Source organism: Falco peregrinus, chromosome 3 (assembly GCF_023634155.1).
Source record: "Falco peregrinus isolate bFalPer1 chromosome 3, bFalPer1.pri, whole genome shotgun sequence".
NCBI lineage: Eukaryota > Metazoa > Chordata > Aves > Falconiformes > Falconidae > Falco > Falco peregrinus.
In genome coordinates this window covers 8,849,344-8,870,454 of record NC_073723.1, presented here as the reverse complement: position 1 = coordinate 8,870,454, position 21,111 = coordinate 8,849,344, and positions in this window count along the sequence as shown.

Sequence of the window (21,111 nt, the reverse complement as noted above, 5' to 3'; positions counted from 1 at the left end):
ATGAGTTTTCATTAGGTCAAAAAAAAAATTTGAACACACAGAAGCACAGGGAAGTTTTTATATTATCTAGCATCCTGGGCTACAGCAGTATTTACAAGAGGAAATCCACCCTGGTGTGACTGACAAGTATTAAGAAACGGAAACCATTCTATCCCAAAGGGATAAATCCTAAGATTTTGATTTTGCCCAGAGTGAAAAGGCAAAGCACTTTTGCTCTGAAGAGCCAATTAACTTTAAGATATCCATATGTGGTACTTCATAAGAGTACATAACATCCTTACCAAGTTAATATGCAATGTCAACTTGATTCCCTAGGTTTTGTGTATATGTTCTTATTTGAGAAACTGTAACAGTGGGTAGCTGAGTAGACAAGGGCTTAGAAGAAAGACCTTTTAACCTTAATTTGTTTTTTGTTTACTAATTAAAACCAGAAGTTCTATATAATTGAAGCAACCTTTTACTGTGTACATGTACAACAGCATCCGGCTTGAAGAAAGCGAGATGCTGGTTGTGGCCTGAAGACTTCACTGTAGTTCTACCAACACTAATAGTCTTGAAGATCTGATGTTTCAGCTACCTTCCAGCTCTTCTAATTTGATTTTGAAAATCCGTTCACTCTAACTGAAAATATTTGAATCTTTGCAGGAATCATTCTGCACCTTTCAAAGTAAATAATATTTAGCAAATAATATATAAATCTTTCTACCCATGACTAAGCTACCCCGAAATTGTTTTTTGCAATGTATCATAATGTAGACAAGAGTTGTAAACAGATCCTGCATTAGTTATTGAACAACATACTACAGATGTAAGAATCCTTTATGCTTACTTATATAGATGCTTATGTCAACAAATCGCCATAGACAGAGCTACAGGGAAGAAGCAAAACACCCCTAGTACCAGCTACAAGAGATTAAAGATTTTAAGTTCTAGAGCAGTGCCTATGGAACCTTTGCTTCCATCTCTGTTCAAGAGTATCAATAGTATCAAGAATAAGAACTCCTATACCACAATATATCACAATCCTATACCGCAATTAAATTTAAAGTAGACCTGGGAACATTCTCAGATGCTCAAGCCTCTGTGAAGTGATATGCATCCTTTCTAACATTTTTTTAGGCTTCACAACCGGATAGTGATGGAAGACTGTTTATCTGTTATCTTAAAATAGTCTCTGAAACATAGTTGTCGCTGAACTGTGAAAAAGAAGCGTTTGGAGGAACGCTGATGAGAACAAGCTTAAAGCCTAGCGGATGGTTTGGGTGGTTTTTGTCCCCTAACAATAGAGGTAAATTTGTTCCACAACTCAGGAAATTCCCCAGGCACTGTTATAAGCTACTAATGTAGACATCATCTCAGTGTTAAGCTAAACAGCACCCAACAGGGAATGATTAAGACTGTCTCCAACTGCTTTCTAGGTCGCAGCAATACAGCAATAGCAGGTATTTCTTTGGGATGACTTTTAGGATAAGAAATACATAGTTGTCTTCAGGATACGGAAGCTATAGGTCAGGGGTCCTCAAACTATGGCCCGCAGGTCAGACACGGCCCCACAGGGTCTTTAACCCAGTCCCCAGTATTTACAGAACCCCCCCGCCAGGGGTTGGGGGGGGAAACCAAGCAGCCGCAGATGACTGCCTGCCACTTCATCCGCGCGCCGGCCCCCTGTTTAAAAAGTTTGAGGACCCCTGCTATAGGGGGAAAAAAACATTAAGATTCCCACCCAGCTCTAGGGACTCCCAGATCCCAGGTGGTGAGAATTCAACACTTTGGGATATGGTATTATCCCCATCCCTCAGCCTTCCGGAAGAGTTCCTAGCATTTAACTATTAATAGATACATACACGGATGGATGAAAGTACTGTTACAAGAAATTAAATACAATAAAAGGTATCAAGTAGAACATTAAGTCTCAACAAGTCTAACAATAAAGCAGAAGAAATTAATAGAAAAACAACCAAAATTCATAGATACATAAGAGAATGCTTGGACACAGAAGGCCTTGTAATAGTGATAACCATCTAGACATGAAGTAGCACTATACTTCCCTATTTCCCTATTTTAGAATGAAGTTCCACCCTTAGAAGTTGCACACCATACTATCAGTAAGCAGCAGCAGAGGCTGGCTGTACATGAGCCTCTTGCATTTTCTGCTATCTTCAAGGTACAAATTCCTGCTGATACTGATTCCAATATGACTAGGTGTGCTGGTTTTGGCTGGAATAAATTTAATTTTCTCCATAGTAGTTGGTATGGGGCTAAGTCTTGGATTTGTCCTAAAACCAGTGTTGGTAATGCAGATGTTTTCCTGACTGCTGTGCAGTGTTTACACAGAGTCAAGGCCTTTTCTGCTTTTCACACCACCACACCACTGAGTAGGCTGGGAGTGCACAAGAAGTTGGGAGAAGACACAGCCAGGACAGCTGATCCAAACTGACCAACGGGACATTCCATACCATATGATGTCATGCTTTGCATATAAAACTGGAGAAAGAAGAAGGAACACGGGAACCTTCACCACTTTTGTCTTCCCAAGTAATCACTCTGCATGATGGAGCCCTACTTTCCTGGAGATGGCTAAACACCTGCCCGCTGATAGGAAGTGGTGAATTAATTCCTCTGTTTGCTTTGCTTGTGTGTGTGGCTTTTGCATCACCTATTAAACAGTCTTTAACTCAACCCACAAGTTTTCTCACTTTTACCCTTCTGATTCTCTCCCACATCCCACGGTGTGGGGGAAGTGAGTGAGCAGCTGCATGGTGCTTAGTTGCCAGCTAGAGTTAAAACCACAGCACCAGGCAAGACAATCTCCTACATTTACAGTAGGTAATTACAGTCCAGCCCAGTGATTTCAACACACAGTTAACTGAATCTTGACACTTACTGTAGTTTAGTCACAACCTCCGTTGCAGTGTACACCACTGAAGTGTGATTCATCCAATAAAACATTTATCTGAAATATTTCAGATGTGCTCATAACGCTTTCCAAGAAATAGAGCCTTTTCATTTTTTATATGCAGTCCTTCAGAGGTATCTTTAAGCAGAGGGGCTTCTTACCACTTCTTTTCCCACTAGTTCTCTCAAACTCCTTGTTCTACTGAGCATCTTTGTATATTTTGATAAAAAAACCATGCTCTTTGTAAGTTTCTCAAATAATTTTATCTGTATGTTGTCTGGAATGTATCTTGAGAAAAGCGGGAGATTAAAATCCTCTTCCCTGGTAATAGGGTTTTTTTTTTATGCATGTTCCAATAGTCATCCCTTTTCCACGTTAATAAACCAATACAATTCCAGCAGAAAACATTATTATGGTCAGACTTTTTAGCAGGGCATGTTGTGATCAGACAAGGGGTAATGGTTTGTAAAAAAAAAAAAAAAAAAAAAAAAAAAAAGGGTAGATTGAATATATATACAAAGGAAGACATTTTTAATGACGAAGGTGGTAAAACACCAAAACAGGTTGCCTCGAAAGGTGGTAGGTGCCCCGTCCCTGGAAGCATTCAAGGTCAGGTTGGATGGGGCTTTGAGCAACCTGATCTAGTGGAAGATGCCCCTGCTCATTGCAGGAGGGTTGGACTAGATGCCCTTTAAAGGTCCCTTCCAACCCAAACTATGCTATGACTTGCAATATAGTGACGTGATTTGAGCCGTTTCCCATTATTTCCCTTCCATAGCCTTAAGAAACTTGTTTGCCCTCCACTACAAAGTAGATGCTCATAGCTAAAACCATTCACAAAGATCAGAAGCAGATACCATAATCCACTGTAAAAGCCAAATTTGCCTTTTACTTAAACCCAAAGCTTACTCAATTATTAAAGCTGCAAGGGTCCTGCAATTAATATGAAGGTAGCATAAGTCTCTGTAGATCTCAAATACACTCTCGGACAAAGCTGTTAGATTGTACTCATTTGCCACACTGGGGGAAAGAACCAGTTCTTTCAACATCTATATCTGGCATATAGATCCATCCTACGCTTCCTAAGCATTTCAGAATCAGTTATAAATTTATTACCACATTGATAGTGAGTATTCTCTCACAATAGGAAAAACAACATTCTCTCTACTAAATAGACTGGAAATTCAAATACAGGAAAGCTAAATGACTTACACAGGACCACTTGAGATATATGTGGCAGAGTAAGGAACTGAGTCTAGGTGCTTAATCTGGATTCTTAGCTAATACACAGTGAGGTATGCAGGACCTCAAATGGTATAGGTTTAAATGGATGAACTATTTCGGAAAAATCTGATGTTTGGGTGTAATAATGAGTGCTAACATTTGAACAGAAATGGGTAGGTATGTTAACACGATCATACTACAAACAAGAGCGTGTTACTAACTCTGAAGTCTAAGGGTTTTTGCAATAGACAAGGATGCTAGAAGTATTGGTAGGTCCTTTGCTCAGGTCACACTATAGAACAATGTTGTGAAGACTTCAAACATACCAATTCCTGTTAATTTTTAAACTTTACCTCAAGAAAAAAAGTGTCAGTGTAAACATTTGCATGCTTTAATCTTTCTCTGTTTGGTTTCTCCACAAGCTTAGCACATATTTCCAAGCTTTACATAGGAGTCAATGTCTCATACTTTTATCACACTAGAGAACACAGACTTTCAGCACACAGTAGAACAGCTTGAAAAAAACATGATTTCTTAGACAGAGGTCATTATTGCACTAAGAGACAAAAACATATTAAAGAATAAAAAAAATAGATGTTTTCCAAAGAGGAAATTCACTATTTCTGTGAGAAAACACACTTACATAAGGATTATAATTTAAGAATGTTATTTGCCTCTACAGAGATTATAATATTCCAGACATGTTACTGACTACATATGGAGACTATATGCTCCTATACTGGTTTAATGTACATTTTTATCCTTGTACAAGATTTTAAACTGAAGCTTTATGTGAGGATTTAAAAATCTAGTTCTATTCTGCAAAACATGATTGTAAAAACATACATTTGTATTAACAGCAGACTTCAAAAAGCCCTGAAAGGTAACAAACACAAGCTATTAAAAGCACCTCTGAACCAGAATTATGGCCACTGCAATCTCAGTATATCTTATGACTCAGAGTATCGGGGAAAAGTAATAGCTATGGGAGAAGGACTCATTGCTCAAGAGTGAGTAGGACCTTTGCAAGTTACAAACTAATCGGAATAATTCCCAGACAACATGCTGTGATATTTGCATTGTCAGCTGGTTATTATGATTTATTGGAAAAGTGAGACACAGACATAGCAGTACAATGGAATCACACTGTGATAGCTGTAGTAATCTCATTACACAGCTTTTGCTTTTTCAACCCAAACTCTGCATAGCCATTGTTTACCTTGTCTCAAAGAACATAGGGCAAAAGAAAAAGAAGGAAAAAACCTCCAAAATCCCAGGTGTTTGAATCCATAGTTTTGTGTAGTCTCTGCTTTTTGAGTTTTATTCCTCGTGTTCTGCATTTTAAAAAGGAGTGCTTCAGCATATTAACCATCTAAATACTGCCTTAGAAGCCGTTGTGACAGCGAAATCATTAATAAAGCTAGATTACTAGGTATTTTTCCTCTTGCATCTTCCACACTGTCTCCAACCACAGTCAATGCATCGGAACACTTCCTTTGACTCAATACACATGATGATGGCTAATGTCTCACCATCTATTTAGGTTTTCATTAATGAAAAAAACTGATCTATCTTTGAAAAGCTAAGCTATATTTGACTTCATCTCATAATAACAAAATAAAGATGTCCTACACAGGTTTTCAGGTGGCCTGATACCGGACACTCTTAAAAATGTTATGTTGGGGTTTCTTCTTTATTTTGGTTTTGTGGTATTGTGGGTTTATTTGTCTTTGTTTGGGTTTTGCGTGTGTGTTTTGGTTTTTGTTTGTTTTTTTTTAAAATTAGGTTTTACTATGATTAGAAGAATTCTACAATAACAATCAGCAACCAGGGGACTATAATACTATATACACAAAATAACCATTTATATGGCGTTAGTACCTGCAGACCCTTATTCATGTTCAGGGTTTTGCATATACTAGTCACGGAAGAGTCATTAAAAAGGGCTTTATACCAAGATAACTTAGAAATAACAGAGCGGATAGAAAACACTTTAAAGAGATGTATGTGAATTTTATTATTTTATGTTTCTAACTCATTGTCATCACAGCCATTACATTCCATGGATCCGAATGCAACAACTTGGAGATATAAACACCACAGGGTACAGAACTGGTCCCAAGCAAGTTTTGCAACTTAATTTTAGCAGCAGTCTGTGCTCAGGAATAGTCCTGGAAGCTGCTTCCACCTTAAGCCCTGAGAACTAGGATCCATTAAAAAAATGCCAAAGCAAAGAAGATAAAATTCTTTTCCTTTCTCTTCAATCTGTAAAAAACAAGGTGTTGCTCACATACAGATAGGCACCTTGGCTATCCCTGTGCAATCACCATGCCACTGGGTATCAATAAACACCAACAGAACTAGGTACTACCAACAGGTGACTTGTACACTTTCATTGGAGGGAAGTAACCAAGCATTTAGGCAATGTACAAACTAAAGCCTGCAAGAGGAACTGCAAAACTGAACCCATGAAATATTTTATGGTATAACTAACTCTGCTGAAACAAACCTGAAATTAAATTACAATTAAGCTCTGATAATGTTTTGTTTGTGAATTACAGGTTTTATCTTAGATGTGGAAGGGAAAGCCTGCAGGACTCACACCTTATGCATTTTACTATGTAAAGGAAGTGCCATGAAGAGCTAAGTCCTCGTCCGGGAAGGGAGCTGGCTATCTATTGAGTGCTTCTGGGGCTTTTAATGAACCGTGCTAGCAGTCAATCACAACTGTAACAGCATGGTTGCAGAGATCAGTGTTGAATAAAAAAAGAAAAACTGTGGTCAGAACAGAGGATGCCCATCAGGGATGAGGCTACTGTTTGTGCCCTGGTAAGACACTATACTGTGCTTTACACGTATGTATAGCCTTTCCTTGAGGGCATGGGATGCCACTCCTTTCACATATAAGCACATAAATACTGTAGACTTTAAAAGTATTTCCACCTATAAGGAAAAAAAAAAACAAAAAACAAACAAACAAACAAACAAACAAAAAAACCAAAAAAAGAGAGCTACAACACTGCAGAACCTGTAGTTTTAACGGCATGTTCATGCACTGTGGCAGTACATGGTGTGTGGGGTGTTGCTTTTCATTTTTTTTTTTGAGATAACTAGGTGCAGCGTTTAGATTATTCCACAGAAAAACCAGCTTTCAGATATAAGTACACAGATTCTCTGAAAGGGAAAGTGCTTACAAAACATACCTTGCAGTAATCCTATCTCTAACCACATCCGCAGCCCCTCATGTTTTTGTACATCAGCAGCAGAAAGCAGACACTCTCCATTCACTCAAACTGGGATGAACATTTAAAAAAAGACTTCTGAATACAGCAGACTCCAGATGTTTCAGCTTGCTGTGTGGGCACAAAGTGAGGCTATTCAGTTTCACAGCAAGAAAATAAAATACAGTAAATTACCTTGCCAGGACATGGAAGTGGTACAGATTACTGCTCTTCTTCCATAATCATCAGCTGATTAAAGAGCATTTTACTCATTAAAACCTCTTACAAGGGATCACCATTATCCAACTCTTCATTTACTCATTAAGCTACGTCTAGGTTTTTGCTTCTCTAATTATAATTTGATACAAGCTCTTTAGTCCTAAAGTGTTACTTTGTAGGGTGGTTGTTTTTGGGTTTTTTTTTTTCAAGAAAGGAAAGGGCTTTATCACCTACCAAAAAAAAATATTGTTTTCATTGAAGAGACCTTGAATTTAAAGCTGCATAATTGCAATGTGAGGTGTTTTGTTGTTTGGTTTTTGGTTTTTGTTGTTGTTTTTTTTTTGTTGTTGTTGTTGTTTTTTTAATTTACAAGCAGTTCATAAAAAAACCTGACCAAAACAACAAACCAAGCTTACTCACAAGGCACAGAAATTAGGCAGTATAACCGAAATCCTGCTCTTCAATTGCTTGAAGCCAGCAGAAGTGGTGTCATGAAGTGGTAAATGCAGATAAAAGAATTCAGCTGCTTTCTCCTCACTACAGTAAAAGTGCTCCAACATAATAAAGAAAATCCAATCTCTGAAAAAAAATGTTATTTTCCCTACCACAAAAATTTATTAGGACACATCACAGAGTTTACACAAAGTACATGGGACAAAACTATCTGATGTACAGGTGATGGCGGCCCCCGTGAGGCGGTGCCGGGGCTGCCCCGTGCCGGGCACAGCCGGTTCCAGCCGGTTCCAGGCGGCTCCACCGGCCCCAGCGCAGGGCACAGCTGAGCCCCGCAGCCACGGGCGGGCGCCTCGGGGAAAGCCGGGCTGAGAAAGGGCAAAACGGTGCCCGGCAGCCAGGGCTGAGGGCAACGGGGTGAGAAACAGCCCGGCCAGCCCCGAGGGGGGAGCGGGAGGGGGCAGGGGGCTCCGGGCGCCCCCGCACAGACGCCCCCGCGGGCCCGGGGCAGCCCCCGGCGGGCGGGTGGTTCCCTGCGGCCCCTGGGAAGGGCCCAGCCGGAGCTGGGCACAGCTGAGGAGGAAGGGGGGCAGAGAGGAGCTGCTGTGGGGTGACTGCAGCCCCCTACTATCTCCCCCAGTACCGTGTGGGGAGAAGTGGGAGAACTGGAACTGAAGTTGAGCCCAGGAAATGGCAGAGGAGGAAAAGTGTTTTGAAGTTTCATTTTTACTACTCAAATCTGTTTTAATTGTGAATATATTACTTTTCTCCAAGCCAAGTCTGTTTTGCCCACAACGGTAATTCACCAGGGATGCTCCCCTCTGTCTCAACCCACGAGCTTTTCCATCTGTCTCCTCCCGGAGTAAGCACGAGAGAACAGCGAGGTGGGCACCTGGCAGCCAGCCACTATCCACCCACAGAACAGGACATTCAGATGTAGGTCATTGTTACAATCCAAAATATGTGTGGGTTTGTGTTGTGGGGTTTTTCCCCTCCAGAGCAGATATTCTTAGCATCACACCTTAGCAATAGCTAGGAGTCCTGAAATTCCAGAGTTCTGGTCTCTGTACAGGTAAAACAAGTCATGCCCACCATTAACTGCAACCAAAGACAGACAATATTTCCTTTCTCACAGTATTCAGGTACTGAATATTAACATGGTGTTAGTATGTTTACTTGTATATACACCAATCATTAAATAAGACAAAGACAATATGGAAAATCTTAAGCAAAATCATTTAAATTAGGAAGTATTTATTTCCAGCAAAAGACTGTGTATGATATAGGTGTGTTAATGTTTTAAATGCAAGACGTGAAAAGATACTTGCAGAGCAATGTGAACCACTTCAGCTGAAACCAAGCTGAAATACTACCTACCAAAACACATCCCCATTTGTTTTGGTTTAGGTGTTTGAGGTTTTTCTTCTTTACAAAAAAACCCATTGCTTCAAGATTAATTCACAGTGGAAGTGTTCTTGAGTCAATCTGAAATACTTTTTTTCCTACAACGCACATGAATGAGGCTATACATGTCTGAAATTAAGTAAATCTGATTGTTTACCTTGCTCCTTTTAATTAAAATTTTTTAATTGTGGGCTTGCACTTAATTAACCTCCATTTCATATTTATTCAACTGCATTGAAGTTGCATTTAGTTTCCCAAATGGATGTGTACTTTTAAGTGCACAATTACCTATAAAGTGTGAGGACAAGGAAAAGAGAGAAATTGCCGGAGACAGTTATTTTTGACAACTTTTCCAGAGTGCAGGCTCACCATGTCTCTACAATAGAATGCTAAACCTTCCATAGTGGATTTCAGATGCTGGACAATAAGACTACTTTTCTTAGTTATCGCTTACAGACACACAGCTGTAATCCTCAAATCACCAGTTTAAAACCAGTGACTTTCTATCAGACAAAAAAAGTTTGATCTACATGAAAGGGGGATTAAGGGTTGGGTGATGCTCAGGAAAAGGTTGAGAAAGATTCACAGTTTCAAACAAAGAAACAGGAAAAAAAAAAAGCGCGCTGCAGAAGAATGTGCAGAACGTCCTTACAGAAACACTTAAACTATTGGTGAATAGGGGAGAGTAATAATGCAGTACCTATTTTTAAGTAATGCTGCTAAAAAAAGAATCTAGAATATACAGCCTGGTGAGATTTGTCCCATTACTGAGTAAACTGATAGAGAATCTAATTAAAGATAGGATGGCAGAACAGTTGGATAAATATAACTTGATAGACTCAAGCCAGCATGGCTCCAGTAAGGGAAGAAAGGGGAAAGAAGTCTCACTCCTTTAACGCAACAGAGGTACTCTTTTGCAGACACACACAAACAGGGGAGGGGGAGTAGATGAAAGTGGGCTTAATTAACTTCAGTTTTCAAAAATAATATAATTAGATATTTCCTAAAGGAGTATTAATTTCTTAATTACACATAAGGATATTAATTATTTAGCTTTATGTCACCAGCTGTGTACTAGGTAGTTTTCTAAGGGGCAAATATCTCGATTTAGAAACTAATTAAGCAATCGGAAATAAAGTTTAAAAGTTATTCCTCAAAACTACCACAGATATTGAAGTAGAAAAATCTCATGGGTCTATGCAGTTAATGATTTGGAAAAGGAAATAGCTAGCAAATGGATGACATTTCCCAGTGACACCACACTGTTTCTGTTGTGGGGGGAAAAAAGCAGCGCAAGATGATGGCAGATAAAAATGTAAATTATCTGTTACAAAGCACGAAGATGTTCACAGTGAACAGAGGATTAGAAACCCCCAGAATTATTCTGCAATTTTTTACAAGGTGGTTGTTTGAGGGGTTTTATTGTCCTTTAAGCATGAGACAGAGTTTACCATAGAGAACCGATTAGATTAGTTGTTAGATATTCTGAATGTGAATAGAATACCTGGGTACATTGAAAAGGTTAGTTCTAGAATCAACATAGAAGAAATAGGCCAATTAAGCAAAATAAAGTGTCAGAACTACCATCTGATGTTTTTGAAATCATAAATGCAATTTAAGATAATTCTGATTGAACATATGGAAACTAGGCACCCAAAGAACTAAAAACTTAGCAGCCTCCACCTTGGTGTGTCATCTATTCCACATAGAGACTCAAATTTATTATCTCAACTGTCCTTTGATATTGACATGCAAGTCATTTTTTAACATAATCAGAAACACAGCATATTAGAGGACACAGCAGAATGGTTTACCATTACTAGCTCTGGCAGTCTGCCAAACTTTAATCTAGCTCAGATATATCTAAACTACTTATGACTGTAGGAAGACAGAGGTCTGGAGCAAAGAGAAAGCCATTCACTGGCCTTTAAATGTTTCTTTCCCAGAAAGAGACATTATAAAAGCTCATACGGCTACATTTTAAACATAAAGCTTGCACACAGTGAAGCAGGAACAAAAACTATTCTTAAGTTTCTGTAGAGATTGGTGAGGTAAAAACAAAGTGGAGGAACTACTGGATAAAAGCTCCAAATAAACTGGAGATGTTGCCACTGTCAAACAAGTAGCTTGTGTATCAGAGTACTCTGTACTACATTCAAAGAAAATGGGAAAGCAGCAGAAACTGGCCAATTAGTTTTTTGAGCACAGTGAGGGAGCAGGAAGGGTAACCCTTCAAAAGAGCCACAAAACTAACCTAATTTGGAGAAATAACCAGCCAAAGAGTAGAAACTTTAGCTAAGCTTTGGCAGAACACCCTTACAGTCAGAGGAATATGGGGGGAACCACAAACACATTCAACAAATAAGGATTCCCCGTCTCCCACCAAATGCAGGCAATACCTTGGAAACAGTTTGGCCATGCTGAGCAGAGAGCAGCCCAGAGGGTCATGCTGAGCTCTGGTACCCTGCTGCACTTGAGCAGTGGGTGCAACCACCTTCAGGGTGCCATTTGAATGATTGCACCCACATGCACGTTTTGCACAGCACTTGCTGGGATGCTGCCCTTCATTCAGACTTCAGCAAAATCCTCTTTCACAGTTCATAAGCTGCCACTCCCCAAGGTCTTACCACATCACAGGAGCACCTCCTCAAACCCCTCGTCAGTTCTGACCCAGACAGTCACATGGATCTTAAGAAAAAGGAAGGTGGGGGGAGAAACTGCTCCTGTTCTCAGAACCCTGGGGCAGCATCTCATTTTTTTTTAATTTTTAGTTAAAAGGAAGGCCTCTAATCGAGGGGGATAGAGGTTCACACCACCTGGAGAGCCAGAAAAACACTACCAACAAACAAATACATAGGGATGAGCAAGTAAAAGCAAGTAAATGATGAAAATCTAAGAAATAAGATAAAGGAGCTGGCATATGTAGCTCCAAAGAAGAACTTGCACTACAAGGCACATCAGAAATATGATTAAATGAAGACAAAACCACAGAATAAAAAGTTCCCAGGAAAGGTAAAATAGCCCATGCTGGAAGCATAGCAGTGCTGTATGTTCTAACAAGCTATGAACTGAATCAAGATTAAACAAGCTATGTGTCAATAATTAGCACCAAGAGCACACAGAAATTAAATACCAAAATAGGATTGGTATTTGAGGAATTGGGTCTTCATTACCAATTGCCTGAAGGTTGTCAGGGAGGTCCCAAATATTCACAGACCTACTTTTCCCTGCATGTTCCTGCCTCCTAGTGGAGCATATTGGCTTCTTGGATGCCTTCAGGAAGTACTGGAAGTTTTTAGATCTATTGTTTTTAGTTCCTCTACTTTGTTACCTCTGAGTGGTTTGGGTTTGTTTTGTTTTTTGAAAAGCTTTGGATACACACTTTTCTATCTCCCCTCACTCGCCCCCTTTTGCTCCCAGTTTGTCTTCTGCAGTAAATGTTTCTTGAATTTCTCTGATCTCATAGGGAATTTTCATTTTCTTTACCTAGTAGGATCCATCCAGGCTGACCAAGGAACCCAACAGGTATACCAAAGAGTACTATGTCCTCAAGAAAACAGACTTGGAAACATTCCTTTCTGACATATGTTAACCTACAGTTTCTGGGTGTTTTAAACCAGAGTTGGTATCTTCATCTTGGTGTTCAATACCTCTTGAAAAACTTATTTTATGAATTTGTCTAATCATTCTGTGTAGTTATACTTTGCTGTTCCACGATGACTGCTGGCAAGAAGATCCCACAGTTGTATTTTGCATGACATACTTTTTATTTGTTCCATACCTGTTGTTTGATTAGGTTTTCTTATAGCCTTCATTCTTCTATGAGATATGAAAAATTAATAGTGTGATTAATTCATTGTTTTATAAGCCATTAGCACATTTCTCTTCCACATGTTAAAGAATGAGTTACTTAATATTTCCTTATGCCGAAGACACTGAAAGTTCTGCAATTATCCATGTTGTCACTGTCAATAACTAGGGGATTGAATGATGAACTTCAGTGCCAAACAAGTTCTTACTTATGCTCACAGGAGGGAGAAACGTAGGTTTAAACTTAAGTTAGGCACAAGCTGACATTCTCAGCCAAACAGCTAACTTAAATTAGTCAGCACAAGTTAAGAGCACATTATTCTGCAGCACAGACGTGTTACAGTAAACAAATTTTCTTCTCTTAAAATAACTCCCTGTGAAAGATCACAGCAGTTCTGATTTTTTTAACAAAGACGAGAATACTGTTTTCCAAAGCCTATTTTTTAAACAATGTCACTGAGTAAACACACTTTAATTATAATGACCATGCTTTGTACATAAACAGTATGATTTCAAACAATCTGCAGTTTACCATATAGAGTAAGTAACTTTCATACGGAAACTTCTGTAACAAGATTTATGAACAGACTAATGATAGATGAACTGAATTGACTTATACCACAACAAAGCTCAGCTGAGTTGAGACCAGTATTCAGCTCTCATTTCCCACTATTTTCTCAATTCCATATAAAAAGGTCAGTTAAAAAGGTATTTGGTTGGGTTTTTTCTACTGTTTGTGTGACCAGATTCTTTTTTCTTATAAAGCCACACTGATATGCCTGGGAAATTGCACGTATCATTTCGTGCCATTTGCATTTTTTTGCATAAACCAGTGAACAGAATTCACTTTAATGATTCAGAACATCTGCAGTAGCAGACCGGGATACTCTTCTAACAATCAGCAAACTATTCTGCTTTACTTAATAGCAAAATTTGATTTTTTTTTTTTTTAATGGAACCGTCAATTCTGTATTTCCAAAGGCCTGTTACTCTATTCCATTTCAAATGCAGGACTAAGTGACTGGAGCAGGGATGTGTGCCTTCATCCTCTTTAAAAGTACAGAAACTCAAGAAGTATTTACTGCAGGAGACAAACTGGGAGCAAAAAAGATGGGGAGAAGAGAGAAGTGTGTGTCAAAAGTTTAAAAAACTCTGCCTGAGATAACCAGATAGGGGAACTCAAAAGAACAGACCTAAAAACCTCCAGCACTTGCTGAAGGCATCCATGAATGATGCCTTCTGATCCCCATGAACCTAGAGTTGAATACCACTGTCTCTTTCCTATTGACTTACAAATCATGAAGTTGCTTCACTTATTAAATTACCAAATAATTATGGCAAAAAGGGTAAGTCTGCTTAAGGAGAGTAGTCTAATACCCACACTCCAAAACAAATCTATCACATGGCAGCCCCAATCTGACAGAAGCTAAGCTGACAAGGCCAGAGGAACCTTCCTTCTCTTGGGCTGGGAATCCCGGTTTTATAGAGGTGAGAATACGCGTCATTAACACAAAACAGTCATTCTTAGATTGATCCTGAAAGTTTCTACAAGGCTGGCAGCTTCACCCGAACTGTTGATAGAATAGAAATGGAGAAAGGGCTGCTGTCTTATATCTCTTATTCCCCTAGTTAGCCTTTTCTGATCCTGAGCAGGGTAAATAAGCATGTTAAAAAACACTAATATTGCTTTATCATTTCCTATACATTCTAGAGCCTCTTCAAAATTGTTCACATTCACAGTAGTAGAATAAAAGCTCTATAAGTTGTTTGATGCAGTGCATGGAAGGAAGATGTGAGTGTTTTAATGGGGCTGCAGAATCTGTAGAAAGCATGTCTGCAGTACTCCCTGGAGTGGAATACAGAATACCGAATGCAGTCATTCAGCAGCAACCATAATGAAAGCCCTATAGCTGTAGCAGCATCATATTCCGATTATGCAACATCACACTGTAAAACAGTAGTTAAGGCTGCAGCTGATCTAAATATGTGCTGGGACACTGAAAACTTCTAAGTATCAGCAAGATTTAATAATTCTTATTCTGGAACCATTACAATTCTATCACAGCATACATCAAAACCATCCCAAGCAATTTGATTACAGGTGAAACATAGGAAAAAGTAGTTGTTCCCCCATTCTTTGCATTTCCCTGGAATATATTCAGTAAAAAAATTAAATCATTCTGAAGCCTTAAGAAGCACAGATATAACAACACATACTACCTTCTAAGGCTGTGGTGTTATAGCAAAGTTGAAAAGCCAACAAAAACTCTGAACAACTGGGTTATCTAGAAATACAAGCCAAACACTGTGTATTTTGGCTCAGGCAAGCCTACAGAGAATTGTGTACGGTCTAAACTTACAGCTTCCTGTAATGTTAAAGTGCAGCAAAGTAACGTTGAGCCATGCATTGAAATTGCTCTACAAGGTGCTCAGGAGAAGGTCTTAATGGCTTTCCTTCTGAAAGAGCCAGGTCTTGAACATAAGTCAGTTGGCAGAGAATGCCATAAAGCTTACAGATAATGAAGATACATAGATGTTGTCTCAAATGTAGGTTACCCAGCTAGGTAGCCAAATTAATTAATACTTAATGACTCACACATCTCTGCTTCCCTCTACATTTGCAAAACATTTAAAATGTGACCTGGTACTGATTTAATGTTACATTTCTAGGTTCCACAAAACACATGAAACCCCTATACTTTTCCTCTGAAGTTTTCTTTTGCATACAAACAGGGTGTGTGTTGTTAAGCTGAAAACTTAGGCTAATTAAATTATCTCTCTTACCTTTCATAATTGCCCCTTTATGATATTCTTTCACAGGTATTATTCAACAGGGATGGAATACAGTACAGATTTAACAAAACACCCATTTCTTTTCATGGACAACACTAGATTCCCATTATATACCAATTTAGCTGCCTGTATAATTGGATCAGACACTCCAAGTATAACAAATTAAATAACAAAACTGAATCCTAGCATAAGAGTTAAAAAAATATATTTGGATGTAAGAAAATTCTTGATCAGGTAATTATCTTTAATTACCCTAACAAGATATTGCTTCTTAAAGAAAAAAAGAGGGGCAAAGAAGGGAGAAAAGGCCCTACAATATCTGCCTCAACAATGCCCTAGAAACAAAGCAAGCAATCATTTTAGATCCTTTCTAGCAGTTAAAAATACTTTTTCCAAAGTGTTCTTAAAAGTTACCACTAATTTTCTCTTCTTTCCTTCCTAAAAAACAGAAAGAGAGCTGACTTCCAAAAATTTTTATACAGCTTTAGGGTCCCAGACATGTCATATCAAGTCACTTAATTTTGATTTTATAAAATATATATCATAGGCTGCATCTTTTAGATTTTGTTTATCCTACAAATTCTTACCTACAGCTTAAGTCTTCAGCTGGGAAAAAATTCCAGTTAAATCAAAAGCTCTCACATGTCAGCAGAGCTTGAATACCCTACAGAACTAAACTGTCATTAATTAATGATATTTCACACACTTGTGAGAGGGCCAGTTCTCTTCCAGTAGCATTCCAGATTTACATCATCTGGTTACACAACTAGCAATAGAGACTGGACTATGTTTTGTTCATAACTGTGTAACATGAAACAGAATTAACAATAAGAACAGTTGACAAGAATTGCACTAGATACTGTCACAAAGCAAAGTCATTTTAGTTTCTTTAATCACCATCCAAGTTTTTAAGAAGTTTTGACTTACAAACAGTAGTCTTTTGACCCAATATGAAATTCTCAGTTTCACAAGGGACAGCACATGAATGAAAAAAATGCTCCAAGCTGTGCCAGTGTTAGTATAAGTTGGATATACATTGATGAACTCAGTGACCCATGAACATGGGAGAAGCAATAAAACAAAGGACAGGGTAACTCAGCTGCATTTTTGTTTATCAGTTGAAATTAAATTAAAAAAAATTGGTAACATTGCCTATCCATAGTATATCCAACACTAGGGGTTTGAATATTATTTTAACACAAAGAAAAAACCCAGCATTTCAAAACATTACTCATTTTGATATGCTCTTACAGGTACTGAAGGCACACGAGAAGAAATAAACATGAAATTACTTAAAAAAAATCCCTAACATTTCTCACTCAGCACACTGAAGTTTTAGAACACCACTTTTTCTTTGCACACCACAATTTCGGAATCAATCAGTGAAGTGTAAAACTATACATACAACAGAATCCAGAGTTTTCAGAAAAGACTACATTTTTTTTCCCAGAATATCCACTAGGCTGAAATGAAAGCCTTGTCCAAAATTAAGCCAAAAAATCCCCAAGAAAGTAAGCAAATTCTTCATGCATGCTGTATTTAGGGATACATGCAACCACACAGATACATGCTTCATTTTCAAAGTACCATCCTATCAAAGTTGTGAAACTACTAACATTATATAAGTTTTCAAGAAAAGCTTTAGTAATCAAGCTACGTAGGCTTATGTTTACTTCTGAAATAAATAGGATTTTATCACACATGTATTTCGTTGAACTAAAATTCCTTTATAACAAGAATTCCACACAGTCTCTTTAGAAATAAAATAGTCACAGCCCTTGCATTAAACTTCAGGGACTTGATCCATATTTTTTTAATAGAGAAGGCTGTATTTTGTTGGGGTTTTTTTTTTTTAAACACTGTTTAAAAAAAAAAAAGTAGTCAGCTGCTTATGCACTTTACAGTAGCAGCCTTTAGGACTGATGCTGTATGTGGTATACAGTGTCCATGAAACAAATAAGGCTAAACAGATCTAAAGTCTATAGAGCTACATTAAATTCTGCTCTTTTATTTAGGAAAAAAAACCACAACAAAAAACAGAGAGAAATAGAAACTACTGAAATAATACATCCATGCAATTACAGTAAGTATCTAGACAAACAAATAACTTTTTCTTCATTTTTACAAGTATAAGACTTGAATAAAAGCAGAAAAGAGAACCTGTTGGTAGTAGTAAAATATATCAATAGAATTAATGCCATAAACACAACTGACAACCACCTTAGCTCACCTTAAGTGAGCTAAACACGCTTTAAGTTCTCTTTGCTTGTAGCCCTCAACCAGAAGCTTAAACAATCAAATTCTCAAGAAAGTCTCTCCTAAGGTCTCCTGCAAGCCTACCAAACAAAACCAGCAACATCCCAGCTACTCAGGAATACCACTTTGGCTGCTCTGAGGTAGTTCTCCATTAAGAAACTCTCACACCTAAACCTCAGTTACACAGAAACCAAGCAACCCCAACTTCTAACAACCAACTGCTCCCACTATACAAGAGAAAGAATGACATTAGAGCTTGCCTCCACCACCTCAACACACTGTAGGGCTGTCCAGCAACATACAGAAAACCCCAAGAACACCTCTGCCTGCCTCCAGCAACTTAAAAGCCACCCTCCCCCCAAATCACCTGCCTGCTGCCTCCTCGCTTTTCATATTGCTCCCAGCTGTTTCCTCCTCTGCAGGGTAAAAGAACAGGCAAGAAGTAATTGCTTTTCTCTGATCTAGCACATCAGGTGTCCTGTTTTAATTCATTAGTCTCTACAGTGAAAGCTCTCTGCTATGCTTGCTGCCCCTGTTTTTCAGTAAAATGAAGGTATTCAATATGGAGTTACACTTAAATCAGCCCTGGAAGCATAATTTTTTGCCTTTACTCTCTGTGATGTCTGTTTATAAGAATTCTAGTTAAGATGAAGAAAGAGTGACAAAGTATTCGGAAAGTAAAAATAAGCTTTTTTGGGAGGGAGGAGGTGAAAGTTCATGAGAAACAAAAATGTGGTCAAAAAGGAAAAAAATAATTACCTCGATTAGACTAGGTACTATACTAAAGGAAAAACTGACTTGAATTTAAGTCAAATCAGCATTTCTGAATAAAGGAAAGCAATATTTGTAGTAAGATGGAAGGCATGTATGTAGTTTAGATAAAATGATGTGAAAATATAAATTGGGTAAGTAAATATCTGTTAGAAATAGTTCCTTTATATCCCCCCCAAGGGTGAGGAGCTTAAATAGACAATACCTAATGTCACTATGATGTGTGTATGAATGAAATTATAATACCTAATAAAATAGAATATTTGGTGCTTTCAGTGGGTTATCACTACAGTACGTGTATTATGAATACACAGAGTAAAGCAGGTTAACAGGGCTATGAAAGAAAGGCTGTCACTCAAGATCACTTTACATCTTGTTTATTGTTCACCACAGGTGTGGTACTTGAGTTGTGGACATAATTCTTACCACTGTTAAAATAGAGTTTGATTCTTCTAACAAGAACGTCAACCTTATAACAAACTTAGTTTACATATATAGGTAATGAATACTATATTTTAAATAAAGTCATATATCACAGTGAAGACTTATCAAGTCTATTTTACTTAAACATACTCCATTATAATGTTACTAACCTTATTTGTGGCCATTTAATGGGATGAACCAAAAAAATAAATCAAGAACCAAAAAGTATGCTCATGTACTGATTTTGGTTTGGAAAAAGTTCATTTTCTTCATAGTAGCTAGTATGGGACTGACTTGGATTTGTGCTGAAAACAGTATGGATAACATAGGGATTTTTTCATTATTGCTGAGCAGTGCTTACATGGAATCAAGGCCTTTTCTGCCCTTCACGCTGCCCCACCAGCGAGTAGGCTGGGGGTGCACACTAAGTTGGGAGGAGACACAGCCAGGACAGCTGACCCCAACCGACCAACGGGACGTTCCATACCATATGATGTCATGCTCAGCAATAAAAGCTAGAGGAAGAAGAAGGAAGAAGGGATGTTTGGAGTGATGGTGTTTGTCTTTCCAAGTAACTTCTTCTGCATGATGGAGCCCTGCTTTCCTGGAGATGACTGGATACCTGCCTGCCGATGGGTAGTGGTAAGTGAATTCTTTGGTTTGCTTTGCTTATGCGTGTGGCTTTTGCTTTATCTATTAAATCATCTTTATCTCAACCCCCAAGTTTTCTTACTTTTACGCTTCTGATTCTCTCCCCCATCCCACTGGGAGACAGGGGAATGAGCAAGCAGCCGTGTGGTACTTAATTGCCAGTTGGTTAAACCATGACAGCTTGGAAATTGAAGCAGAGTTCCTTGATAGTTTGGGCTTCCACCCTCGTACCAAGTGAAAAAAATAGTTGTTTTCTAAAGAACAATATACTCATTAGGTATCATCCTAATCAGTGTCAATTAAGATATTTATGGCATCTGACTGATCCCATGCATATTTTATGACCCTGTGAACTCCCATGAGGGTGGCAATTCAGTCTAATGAAGTATTTCAACCTGCCCTAAAATCACCCTAAGAAAGGGTCCTAAGTAGTCCTCTATAGTAAGACATCTGATCTATAAGCAAATTGGCATCCTAAGCAGATCAGTGCTCCTGTTCAAATTCATGATAAATATTGCAGGTGATTCCAGACACAGAATAAAATACATCAGCTGTTCTTCAAATAGCTGAAAATACCCTCTAATGGTAGTCCATCTCCATGAGGGCTTTAGTGTGACTGTGGGTGTGATTTTCACATCCTATGCTCCTGCAAATATTCACTTATTATTATTTTCTCTCTTCTCTGGGCTAATGCAAAGCCAAACCAAATAAGTTTGGTTTCCAAAATCTAAATTTGATCAAATGGATTGACTGGGTAGTAGAAAGCCTGTAACAGCACTGTGGTCTACTGTCTCAGAATTTATTTTACAGGCAATTTTCACTGAAAGAGAAGTAAGCAGCATTTTGCTCTGACCATTCACAAACAAACAGAAAGGCTGCTTGGGGCTATTGTCAACTTTGTGTAAATTTAGTAAGTCCCAGAGCTATCATAGAGGCCCTCAAAGCACTTACGCAGCTTATGTGTGGCAAATGCCACTGTACACAAGGAGG